Below are 13,274 nucleotides of genomic sequence, written 5' to 3'. Positions count from 1 at the left end.
ATTGTATAAAAATATCCTGGGCTAGAACCTAAAAATCTGTCTTTTAAACAATAAGTCTTCTGGAAACATTTTTGAAACTGGTCCACAGAATAAAAAGTGAAAAAAAAAAGACTGTCTTAGAAAACACAAGAAATATATGTAAATAAAATCAAGGGGTTCCTAATAGAGCTGCATCTAACAGGGAAAACTGTTGTAGGAGAATATTGGAGATGTAAATAAAATAACACTCATATCATACTTCTAAAATTAACAGAATCATTACCTTGGAAAGAGACCTAAGAGTGAGGCAAAAGCATTTGAATCTCAGTTTCACATTGACTTTTATAAGGTTTTGTGCATTGGCCTGAACAAACATTAAGGAAGAGTTCTTCATGTTTTAAATAAACAGTTAAGTTTAAATACTTTCAGTCTTACAAAAAAAATTAAGATAATATTGAAGTTCCTATATACCCTACACTAAATTCCTCATATTACAATCATCTTATATTACCAACGTACATTTGTTCTGTCAGTGAGTCAACATTGACACATTATTATTAATAAGACTGCATAACTTATTTTTATTTCCATAGTTTCAGGATTCCATCTACAATGTCACATTACATGACCTCATGGTATTTTTGAACTTCCTCTTTACTGTGATAGTCCTTAGAATTTGTTTGTTTTTGATAATCTGGACAGTTTTGAAGAATATTGATTAGGCACTCAGTGGAATATTCCTCCATTGGGAATTACAATATCTTGTTCATGGTTAAACTGAGTTTATGTGTCTTTAAAAAGAAGACCACAGAGGTCAAGTGCTGTTTTGTCACATCATGTGAAGAGCACATGCTATAGACAGGACATGATGATGATGATGATGATGATGATGTAGTACTAGGAATTGAACTCAGGAGTGCTTCACCAATGAACCACAACCCCAACCCGTTTTACTTTTTATTTTGAGACAAGGTCTTGTGAACTTGCTTAGTTCCTCACTAAATTTCTGAGGCTGGCTTTGAATTTGTGATTATCCTGCCTCAGCCTCCTGAGCTGCTGGGATTATAAATGTGCCCTACAGCGTCCAGCTCAGTACATTACTTTTGATATTGACCTTGATTATCTTTCTAAGATTTCTTTATAACTTAACTGGAATTCTTCTCTATCAAATGTTTGTCTTTTCCCCTGGTACTGATTTGTTAATTTCTCTTTTATTTACAACACATAGGGAATGAGGGACATTTGTGTTTCAGATTGGATTATAATCTGATGATACATTTTGTTGTTGCTGCTCAAATGGTTCCAGGTTCACAAGGGGAAGCTCTTTCAATTGACTTTTTGCATCGCCTTTACATTTCCGACGACACTGAAGTTTTTTCTGTGTTTGCTTGTTTCTGGTAAACACCAGAAACACTTTCTTTCTCTCTCTCTCTCTCTCTCTCTCTCTCTCTCTCTCTCTCTCTCTCTCTCTCTCTTTCTGTTCTTCTGAATTTTCCTTACTGTAATATACTCATGGTTTACTTTTTAGGTTTTCTTTTCTTTTTCTCCTCTTTTCAACAGTCCTAGTTCCTTTTCTTATAAATTGGTATTAGAAACTGAGAACTGTGTTCTAGGTACACAAAGAAACATATGTGTGCAGTCTAAAGCACGTATGTACACGTATCTTAAATATTTTTTGTGTGTAGATATTAAGCTAAGTATGAGTTTATCCTGTGAGAGACCAGAATATGCCATCCTAAAATATGAAGAATTGTTGAGTCAAAGGCAAAGAGAAGCAGATGCAGGAAATCTTTCTGTCCTCCCTCTACTTTCTTAAAAGCAGGACAAAAAATTTACAAAGACAAATGGTAGACTGTTGTCCCTCTACCAGGACGACCAAAGGCCACCCAATGAAGACCACAGTAGGTCCTCAGGAGCCTGGAGGTGGCACTAGAAGAATCTACATTAGCATTAGTGAATTTTATCAACCATGCTTTTTTGGGTCATTTCATTTTCTTCCTGTAGGTTGCCACCCCTAAAGACTAAAAAGTCCTTTTCCTTTATCTTGCTACTACTCTAAAAATTTACTGGCTTTGTTAAAACATCAATGCAGCTGAAATTTAAAGCCACGTCTTTGAGAATTGCTCCTTCTCTGGGTATCTCCCATATTTAAATAAAATATACATGCTAATAAAATTATGTTTATTTTTCTCTTTCTACTCTGCCTTTCACTTTTTTTTTATTTCCCTTGAAATAAAAAAATTTCTAACGTGAATCAAGTACTCCATGGACTATCGCAACCTCCCTCTTTCTTGTCAATAACTGCTCACTTCAACAGTGACAAACCTCTCATTTTGTCATCCACTTACTTAACTAGTCACAACCTGAACTCCCTGGGAAACAACATCAACTAGAGTACAGAGCATTTACACATTTACTGATGCTTTAATTTTACAATCTCCACTCATATCCAAAATTACTTAAGTCAGTACATTAATGACTAGATATAATCAGTGAGTTATTTAAGTACAGTTAGCATTTTTATCTTCATTTGCATTCTATCCTGGAATCCTTCAAATTTCTACACCATTTCTTAAATATTTGTATCTATAGGATTCAGTGTTTATTCTCTAAAATATGTGGATTTGGACACATGTGTTATGTTGTATACCCTCCCTTACAGTATCACACAGAATAATTTCACCACCTTCTTTATTGCCTTTATTATATATATATTTAATCATCCCCACTCCCTAAACTCTGGAAATCATTGATCTTAAAAAAAGTTCTAGATTTTTACTTTTTCCAGAATATCATATAATTAGAATCGTATAACATGCAGTCTTTTTCTGAGAGGTTTCCTTCATTATTGGATGCAATTAAGATTTATGTATATTTTTTCCATGACTTGCTAGCACATTCCTTATATAACATCACAGTTTTCCATTGCGTGTATGCACTATCATTTATATATCTATGTCTTTATTAAAGGACATCTTGATTATTTCATTTTTGGCTCTTATAAATGGATCTTCTATAACTTTCATGTTCCATTTGTGTGTATGTGCACATGTAAATTTTCAAATCTGAAAGCAACTATCTAATAGTGACATGGCTAGTTTGGGTGGAACACTGAGTTTGGGTTTCCAAGAAATTGTCACACTGTCTCCCAAACTGACTGTATTTTGGTGTGTTCTCACTAGCAATGAATGAGAGTGACTATTGCTCTGCCTGTTCTCCAGCAATTTGTGTTATCATATTTTTTTAATTTTCAATATTCAAATAAATCTATAAAGTTAATCTGTTGTTCTAATTTACCTTTCCCTAATGATGAGTGATATCGCAGTGTCTTTGTATGCTTATATGCCATGATAGTTATGTATTCCTTTAGAACTTTCCCCCATTTTTAGTCATTTATTTCCTTATTGCTGAATTCTAAAGGCTCTTTGTCTACTTTAGATGCAAGGAGTTTTTCATATTTTTTTTTCAAATATTTTCTCCTGGTCTGTAACTTGTCTTTTTATTCTTTTAACAATATTTTTGCTCAACAGAAGTTTTAAATTTTAATAAAGTTTAAGTTACCATTCTTATTTACATTTGTAGTTATTTTGGTAGTGTATCTAAGAACCCATCCTGTATTCAGGCTCATGTAGATTTTCTCATATGTTTTCCTCCAAATGCTTGATGGGTTTGTACTTCACATTTATTCTTGTAGAGTTAATTTTTGTGTGACATGTAAGGTCTGGGCCTAGGTTCTTATTGAGGACTAGTTGGAAATATATAGTGATGAAATGGCCAACAGTTTGCATAAAGGAAAGATAATGAAGTACTAATGCTGAAATCACTAAACTCCAGCTATATAATCTGTGCAAAGTTGTTTCTTCAATATAATGAACATGGACCAGGCATAATAAAATAAAATTTATGAATCTTGCATATTTGGATTTGGTACACTTTAAAGGAATCATTAAACAAGTCAAAAGAGTATCAAAGGTATAATTGGATGGTAACGTATTTTTTAACTTTACAATATATACAAAAGTATGTAAGCAGTGAATACCAAAAGGATGCTTAAACAATGGCATGGTTAAAGATGTGAGTGTGCACATTTGGGAAAATGCTTTTATAGGTGGTGAGTGCAGTCAATATCCCTGTCAGGAAATGTAAATTAAGAAAATTAGAAACACAGATGATAAAAATAGATTGGTTGACCTGTTAAAATTTATTCAGACAATATCTCTTTGACAGTGAATTGGTGGGAATTTTGCTGAAATAGCAAAGATGAAATGAACCAGGATTGAGTACAAAATTAAAGACACAGAAGAAGGAAAAAGAGGCCAGTGGTTTATGACTTGGTTAATTTTTGTTCAGCCACTATTTATTAAGACACTTTGCTATTTTCTGGTGACAGAAAGCTCAATAGTGCATTGGGGTTTTCTTAAAGAAACTTACCAACTAATAGAGAAGTAAAACATGTGTTCAAATAATGTAAGGTGTATATCAAAATGCACTTTTTTTTTTACAAAAATGTTGACAGCTTACTGAAGAATTTATAAATGTAATCAAAGGGCAGAAAGAACAGCAGATGCAGTGTTACAGAAGTGTGAAACTGCAATGTGTATTTAGAGATTTATAGGCACTTCAGTGATTTGTGCTAAATAAAAAAATAAAAAATTTTTATAAAGCATTTTTCTTAATCTCATAATCTTTTGCAAACAGATATCCATGTGATATCTTAACATCTTAATGTGCATCCAGATAGAAGTCATAACATTTTATCCATAAAGTATAATTACTAGAACTCATCAAACAAACGATTCTTCTCTTTTAACCAAAGAATGAAAAAATCCTTCTCTCAACTGTCCACCTCTTGGGAACATGAAGCTTATAGAATGAGTCTATTCAGATTCATTTCTAACCCTTCATTTTGATGCCAATCACATACCATATAGAGCCCAGACATACCGGTTAAAAAAAATAAAGGAAAAGAAATAGTTTAAACATAAATGTCAACCAAATAAGTGAGATTTCTCAGATGATAACTCACTATAATTATAGTGTATTAAGCACCATTATCTGTCATCTCAGCATTTCTATAACATTGTTCATCCAAGTTTGTAAGATCAGAGACAAAGCTGCTGTTTTATAGCAAAATAGTATAAAAAGCAATCAGATGTTCTCAGTTTTGTGGTAGAGCAGACTAGTAAGCCTCATGATGGCAAGTGGGTAATTTGCCTTCCCAACTCCACATTCAGAGATATCATGTTGGCAGCTTGGAATTGACCAAAGTAGCAATAGATACACCATGGAGATCAGAAAGCACATTGTTTTTTTTTTCCTCTGGAAGAAACAGTTATTAAACACTTTCTGATACTGTATTGAATATTCCTATATGAATATCTTTCAAAATTGAAGCAAATATTATGCCATCATTTCCAAATCAATTGATCGTCATTTTAAAATTATATGTGAATAATAAAATTATATTTGAATAAAATTATATAAGAATAATAAACAAGGATCACTTTATTTTATAAAGTGATAATGCACTTTGGAAATGATTACTACTTTTGACAATGAAAATTTTTCTTCCAACGTGAAACCCTAAAAGAATGGAAGTTTTTTTTGTCAATCTAAAATATTGGCGTTCTACATTCTACCACATAAACTCTAAAGCAGTTAAATTAGATTATTACATTAATTTCCTTCATGTGAACCACACTGAGATTCAGAATCAAATATACTATGTCTAGGGAAAGGATAGGCTGTGAATTTCCACAATTTGCCTGTATTTTGTGTATTAAGCTGTCAGGGACTATCTAAATCACTTCCTTTTCTGTCACTCTGTCTTTGGACAACATCCTTTGAGGCACAACAGCATTCAGCGATGACCCCCATCCCCAAAGTCTCAAAATGATATGTAAATCCTGCAATTCATCATGCTCTGTGTAGTACAGGTTTAATTCTTCCTCCTAGGCCTCAATCTGCTGAAACATTACTCTGATATACAGTACAAAAGCAGTAACAAAGATGTTCATATCAGCCCATTGTGAGGTGGTGGCAGGCAGAGAAATCAATGAAGCCATGGGGACAATAGCAGGAGTTTAAACAGGCTGCTGAAATTTGCTAAGAAGCAGACAAAGGGCCCATATTGAAAGGCAAGCTGCTGTGGAATTCCTTGGCCCCCATTATGTGGCTGAAACAATCCTTACTCAGAGAGTGGATTTGCATCTCTAATAGAGTTCAGGCTCTGTTTGTGAAAGGCTTTCGCTAGGCCTGACCCCATGTCTCAGGAGCACATTGATACCCAGCGTCTTGCCTTTGCCTTGTCCCACACTACAGAGAGCAGTATCATGGGAAAATGCACTAACTTAAAAGAAAGCAAAGGAAGGCAAGAGGAAGGGAAAAAATTAAAGGCTTGAGGCAGTTTTGGTGGTACTTAGCAGTGAAAATTACTTTGGCAAATAATAGAACCTACTGCTGGTAATTACTGCTAACAAGCTTCCCCCAGCCCAAATGTGACACTTGGGCTGATGTGAGAAAAGCTGATATAGGCCAAGCTTATTAAGCTTGAATGAAAGGAACCTTTTCCCTATGAAAATACAGCAACTTGGGGGCTTGCAAATCATGTAATCTAGTGTTACCAATTATTCAGTAAAACAGAAAAATAGTGCTGCAATATTTCAAATCCTTCCTGGGTTTAATTCAGTTTGGTGCCCTAATCCCAAGCAACTGTAATCATGAACATCCTTGGTTTCCCAAACATGTACACTCGGTTCCAAACAAAATATTGTGGGTACTTAATCTACTTCATGCTAAGCACCACTGGGGAAACCTTTCATACTAGATGCCCAGTAGATAACCTGGCAAAACATTTCTGCTGTGAAAGATAAAAAATAAAAGTAAACAAATGCTCATGATCTGAAACAAGGCAATAGAATCTTGTCCAAAGTTCGTCCCACAACACTGTCATGATGTATCCATGATCTTAATTTCAAATTTAATTTGGCAAGGTTTGACATAGTAAGGTAACTTTGCCAATTTTTCAGTTGCTTTAATTACCACGAGAAAATGAGCAGAGGAAATTATAGCATCTATTAGTTATCATTAATAAAATATTGTCCTTTTTGAGTGTAAACTCATAGTTCATGAGTAAGAATGGGTAGGAAAATTTTTAAAAAGTCTTAGAATTGTATTTTATTTATTACTATACTTACTACATACAGGAAAATACCTTATTCTTATCTTCCCTATTTAGAACAAAAGCATTTGTTAAAAGATGATTATTTGTTGTGTGCAGCAATAATTACACAAAGATGAAGGCTTTACTCGGCATTTTGAATTAAATCCCACTGCAAATCCATATATTTAAACATTAATATTTTCACATTTTTTCAATATTAATTGATATCAAGATATAAACATTACTGTTATTATCTAGGATACTACAAGTATTTTATTTTTAAGCTCATTTAAGTCAGTGAAACAAAAGCCTGGGCTACTGTGGATCTAAAAGCATACAATTATGGCAATTTTTAATTTCTCAATGTAAATTTTGCTTTTTAATACCCAAGTAGTTCATTGCTTTACTTGTTAGATGAATTTTTTAATTATTTTTTGGGGAGGGTTGTATATAATTACACTGGGCACATAGCAGTTCTATTATTTTAATATTTAATATGAATACTTAATACATATTCTTATGTTTTTTGCAAAAAATTTAAAACATTTAAAATTTTGAACAACATAATAAAGCCAACAAATCATGTACTTGTCTAATGGTTCATTTTGAATATACATATTTAGTTCTAAAACTATTGCATTTTATGGTTATTAGTCCTTTAAACTTAAAAATTTCCTTTTTGTGACAAAATGTTAATTATTCAATTTCAAAGAATAGTGTCATGTCTTGTAATAAAGCAATTCCCTCAGCAATCAGGAGAGTGAAAATGAAATTCAAAAAATTCATATTTAATCAATATAAACATTTCAATTGTTCCTAGACAATGACTAAATCATGCTTGAATTAAAGATCTAGAAAAATAGAATTTTACATATTAAATGTATGTAGGACATTAACTCAAGATAATTTAAAATAATTTTATCATATAATTGGTTAACTAAACTTGTGTTTTCCTTATATTCAATTAATTACTATGTAAAATTATCTATTTTTCGACTCCCGCTGTCACAAAATCTTACAGATTTTTAAAATTTTATTTATTTATTTATTTATTTCAGTATCTCTGAAGATAGCTTACTTCCTCCCCTCCTCCACAATAATAGTGAATGAATTTCATCAAATAATTCCTTCTTTCACCAAATGTAGTAAATACGAAATTACCTAGTATTTGGAAAAGGCTGTATGACCCTAAGCTTGACCAAAGATAGGTATAAAAATCTTTCAAAGGAAAATAAAATTTTACAGGTGAACAATCATTATAGTCAATAAAGTAAATTATGCAAAATTTAAACTTTATGAAGTGATAATGACCATATTATACTATAGCAAGGAATTCTGTCTTCTGTCTGACCAAATAATCACCAAAAAGAAACTCAGGAAATATTAAAGAAGTCAAATAAATTACCATTTCTTTTTTATGCAATATAATTTGTGTCACATAGAAGGTGTGTGTGGGAATGCAAATGTTTATGACATTTCTTTGCATTAGAACAAAATATGTTACAGTAAAAAATTTACATGAACATTTTTGGTGAGAATGAATGCTATAATTAATTCGTATTTTTTTGTCCAAGTAGAATATTGATGCTGTAATAAAAGTATGTATATGTCCTCAGTGGTATTCCATAGGAAAGTATAAGATAGTCATATAAAAAAGGAATGAAGAAAAAAAGGACTTGGAGGGTATTAGGTGAGTAGAGGCTGATGGATGAGAGAGAAAGATGTGGTTGAGAAGTAAGGAGAAAAAGAGTGCAGAAATAAAAATAGAGAGGAGAGAGAACATAAATGTGTAACTCAACAACATGAACTTTTATTTCATTATATTTACATACATTCTATATTCATTATAATATTTATGGAAAAGTCCTGTTTTGTTAATGATGACTTTTCCAGTTTTATTAAGAAAAAAATTGACCAATGAAAAAATGAAGATGTTTAAGATACATCTTATGTTTCAGAACCATGAATATTGTGAAATAATTGCCACAATCAACATAACTTATATATCCATCACTTCAATACATACTTTGGGTGTGTGTGTGTTTAGAACCATAATTCCCTCAGACTGCATCTTAAAACTGTATTAAGACATTTTGTTTTGCCACTGTGAAAATTTGTTATTGAAGATAGACTATGCAAAATGAGCTTTTTAAATCACTGTTAATACATTTCTATGGAGGAAAAAATACAAACTTGATGATAGACTATAGAGAGTTTGACAAAAATATGCAAACAAATTTGTTGGCTCATCATGTTCCTTAAGTCATGTATCATTATATTTAAGTATATCACAGAGAAAATTAAAGCAATACCAATTTATGAAGGAAAATGTGGAAATTGTATTTAAACATTTTATTTATTCTGTAAAACCAAAGCTGTCCTAGATTTTACATATAAAATTATATATTTATAACATGTTATTTATTTACATATAATGTTTTCTATATTGTACATGTGATTGTGTATACACACATAAAACATAATATATATAAAATTTTACATATAATTTGGAACCTGGAAAATTATCTCAAGATCAGTGAAAACAAGAACATGCTGAGATTTTTGGTAGCACTGGTATTCTCAGATGGAAATTTTAATTATGTAATTCTGTATAGTGTGTACTATAATTTGGTCCAATTTGTAAAGAGATGCTTCCTTTGAGAACTTTGTTTTCATTCCTCTCTTTACTAAAAGTCATAAAACCCTGTAGAAGCTCCCTCTTGTATCTCTGGTAAATGTTACAACAGCTCCATTTCTCTTCTTTGGTCTGACCACTCCTCCAAACTCTAAATCTATTCACTTCTCTACTGTTCATATGCTCATTTCTCTCTACTTACATACCATTATGTGAAATTTACACTTAAAACTTTCCATTCTCCCTACTGTCTTCTGGAAAATGCTCATTCCTCAAGCAAACATTCAAAGCTCTCCAAGATCAAAACCTAACCTCAGTTCCCAACTTATTTCCACTCTATTGTACCAACTACATGTACCCAACTGCCTTATAAAAGAAGACTGCTATTCTGTAATTCTACCTACATGAACTTTGTACCATGACCATGTGCCAGATTTGACCATTTGTTTCTACTTGAAGTTTCTTCTTCCTCTCTGCATATCTACCTATTAAATTTGAAATGTGACTTCTGTCATGACATTTGCTCAGATCTCATCAACTAGCAGTGTCTCTGAAACACTAAACAGGCCTCCTTTTATTATTATACTTGCATAATGAAAGTTTGTCTTTAATTCCCAAGGGTATCTAAGAAATTTCCTTTCTATACTAACACTAAATTAAAACTTAATGGCTTGAATAACGGACAGAGACACCAAATATTTTTAAATCAAAAATAATAATAAAAGGTATTTATAATGTGAACAAATCTGGATTATCAAGAGTAAATTTTTTTTCCTTAAAAAATCTAAAATAATTATATTAGCTTTGGCATCAAAAATCAGTATGTCTTTAAACAAATATTTTCATTAATAGATACAAATTATTATGTTGAGAAATTTATTTTCATGTTGGTTTTCAAAATATTAGAAAGTGGAAAATATTTGTGTCCAGACTAGAAATATAAATGCTGATAAAGCTTGGGCTATAAACTAGCACGTGGGATATGTTTTTAAAAGAGCATTATCTTCGTATAGTTACATCTATCAAAAGGATACTTTAATTTTGATATAGGACAAAATATTTTTACCTTGATGTTTCAGAATTATATATATATATATATATATATATATATATATATATATATATATAATTTATAAAAACTAAATTTTATGATACTATGGGAAGTTTTACACTATGAGATCAGATTGATTATCCTTAAATGTTCCATAGAACAAATATTCCAGGCATCCTAGAATTAAAAAGGTATTTTTAATGGTTACTTTAATATAATTTTTTTATTTCTTCTTTTAACTGTTGAAAGGCTGCCATATTTTAGCTCTTCATTAAGGATGTGAGCATATAAAAATCCACAGAATTTTTATAACACTGGAATTTCATATTCAAGTTAAGTAATTGTTTAGATATTTTATAAGAGGCTGAAGGATTTCTTTTTAACCCACCCTTTTCCAAAATTCAGGAAAAAAAAGATTATTTGAAGTGCTCTTATTCCATATGTTATGCTTTGTAAATTGAAGTTATGTATTAAATTTCTCTTGAATTAACTGCGAAGATACTAAACACAACCCTTCAGCAGTGGAGCATCTTAATTTGAAGATATAAGTGAGATCTAAAAGTATAATATCTATTTGCCTATTTTATTGTTTCCTTTTTTAAAAAAATCCCTTTCTAAAGAATATATCTTGAATTTTAAAGCTAATCTCAAACCTTAATTCCACCTAAATTTACCTAGAATAGCACATTTCTTATACTTTCCTTAGTGTTTTGATACTATGTAAAAAAAATCAAAATAAAAATAGCAGCAATAGTTTATATTGTTTCTTTATTCTTTGAAATCATATTGTATACTGCTGGTGGCAATTTCCTAATGTCTTAGAGAAAATTACTAAAATTTTATAGAATTCAAATTTTCCACCTATGGCATCAGAAAGTGTGAGTCATTAACTGATTTTTTAAAAACCATTTTAAGATTTAAATATTGTCAGTAATGCAAAACAATAGATCTAGAGTATGTTTAGCTTCAACAACTTAGATATCTTTTGTGTGGTCTCTACAAATTCTTTTTTTTTTTTATTGGTTGTTCAAAACATTACAGAGCTCAAGACATATCATCTTTCATACATTCGACTCAATTGGGTTTTGAACTCCCCAAATACATAATACAGACTCACTTCTGTTACATACTCACATTTTTACATAATGGCATATTAGTGACTGTTGCTACCTTTCCTATCCCCTACTATTCTTGTTTCACTACGTGAAAGTGTTTTAGGTCCAAGTTGTGTGATCCTATACAAAAGTGACTTGAGTTTGGGCATGCGTTTCATACATGATGAGATAGCCCACTAATTTTTCATATTTAACAAGTAAGAGAAAAGCACAAAGTGACTTTGGTCATTTTACTTCAACAGTTTATATTGAAATAATAATAATGTAATGCTTAAAATGTTTTATTTTCTAAAATTAATCTTAGGTTTCTGAGAGTTCAAAAAGAAGAAGAAGAAGAAGGAGAAGACTCTATTACTTACATTCCAAATAGAATAGCACAGTGGTCAAATATATATTAGTGAGAATTTTAAGGCTCAGTATGTAAGAATGCCTCATGGCCCCATTAATATTTTAAGTCTTCTGTTTGGGCTGTCTCTTCTGTTCTCACACAATAATAAAAAAACAGTGCATTTAGTTTTTGTTGTAGCAAAAGAACAAAGACAAAATATATTTCTGAACTTGAATTTTTCAGATGATAATAGCATCTTGTCTCCTTGGTGTTTCTTTCATTTTACCAACTGGGTGACTTGTTGAAGGGAATAAAGAGAGAAGGCTTCATACAGGGGAAGCCACCGATATCATTGGCAAGTGAAGCTCGCGACAAATGAGATATTGTACAGGCAAACACAAAATGAGCTTTCACGCAGGGCTCTGTCAGTGTCATTCAGCTTTGCCTGAATGGATAACCCTCTCATGATTTATCTTCCATTCATCAAGTCAATGCCTGGTATCTTTTCAGTTGTGATGGATAAGACCTTACTAAATTGACTACTGCCTGCTGAGCATTGTGGAGCCTGAGAACTGAACAGGAAAGGGGATCCAACCATATTTCATTCATATAGTAAGTCAGCCATGCTCAGTAGATCTAAGGACTGAGAATTATAAAGAGCCTTGTCTAAATGGCCCATAGGTCTAGACCAGAGAGTGGTCAAGGATCCATCTAGTTTCCTGGGACATGAAAGTAAACTAGGAACAGAGGTGGAAGGCATGCCATAACAAGCCAACTGGAAAACTGAAAACAAATTGATTAGGAAGGAAACACTATTCCTAAAGACTTTATTCTAGACGATAAATATTTAGAAAAATTCTTTTGAACATCATGTGTATTTCATCATGAATAAGAACTATATCAGTTATACAATTATTCCCATATCTGACTGAAAGAAGCTAAAACTTGTTAAGTTCCATTAAAACAGAAAGTGTACTTGACTTTTTGTATATTCCTTAGACGCT

Source organism: Ictidomys tridecemlineatus, chromosome 3 (assembly GCF_052094955.1).
Source record: "Ictidomys tridecemlineatus isolate mIctTri1 chromosome 3, mIctTri1.hap1, whole genome shotgun sequence".
NCBI lineage: Eukaryota > Metazoa > Chordata > Mammalia > Rodentia > Sciuridae > Ictidomys > Ictidomys tridecemlineatus.
The sequence above is the reverse complement of the archived record's forward strand: the minus strand, read 5'-3'. Positions refer to the sequence as shown.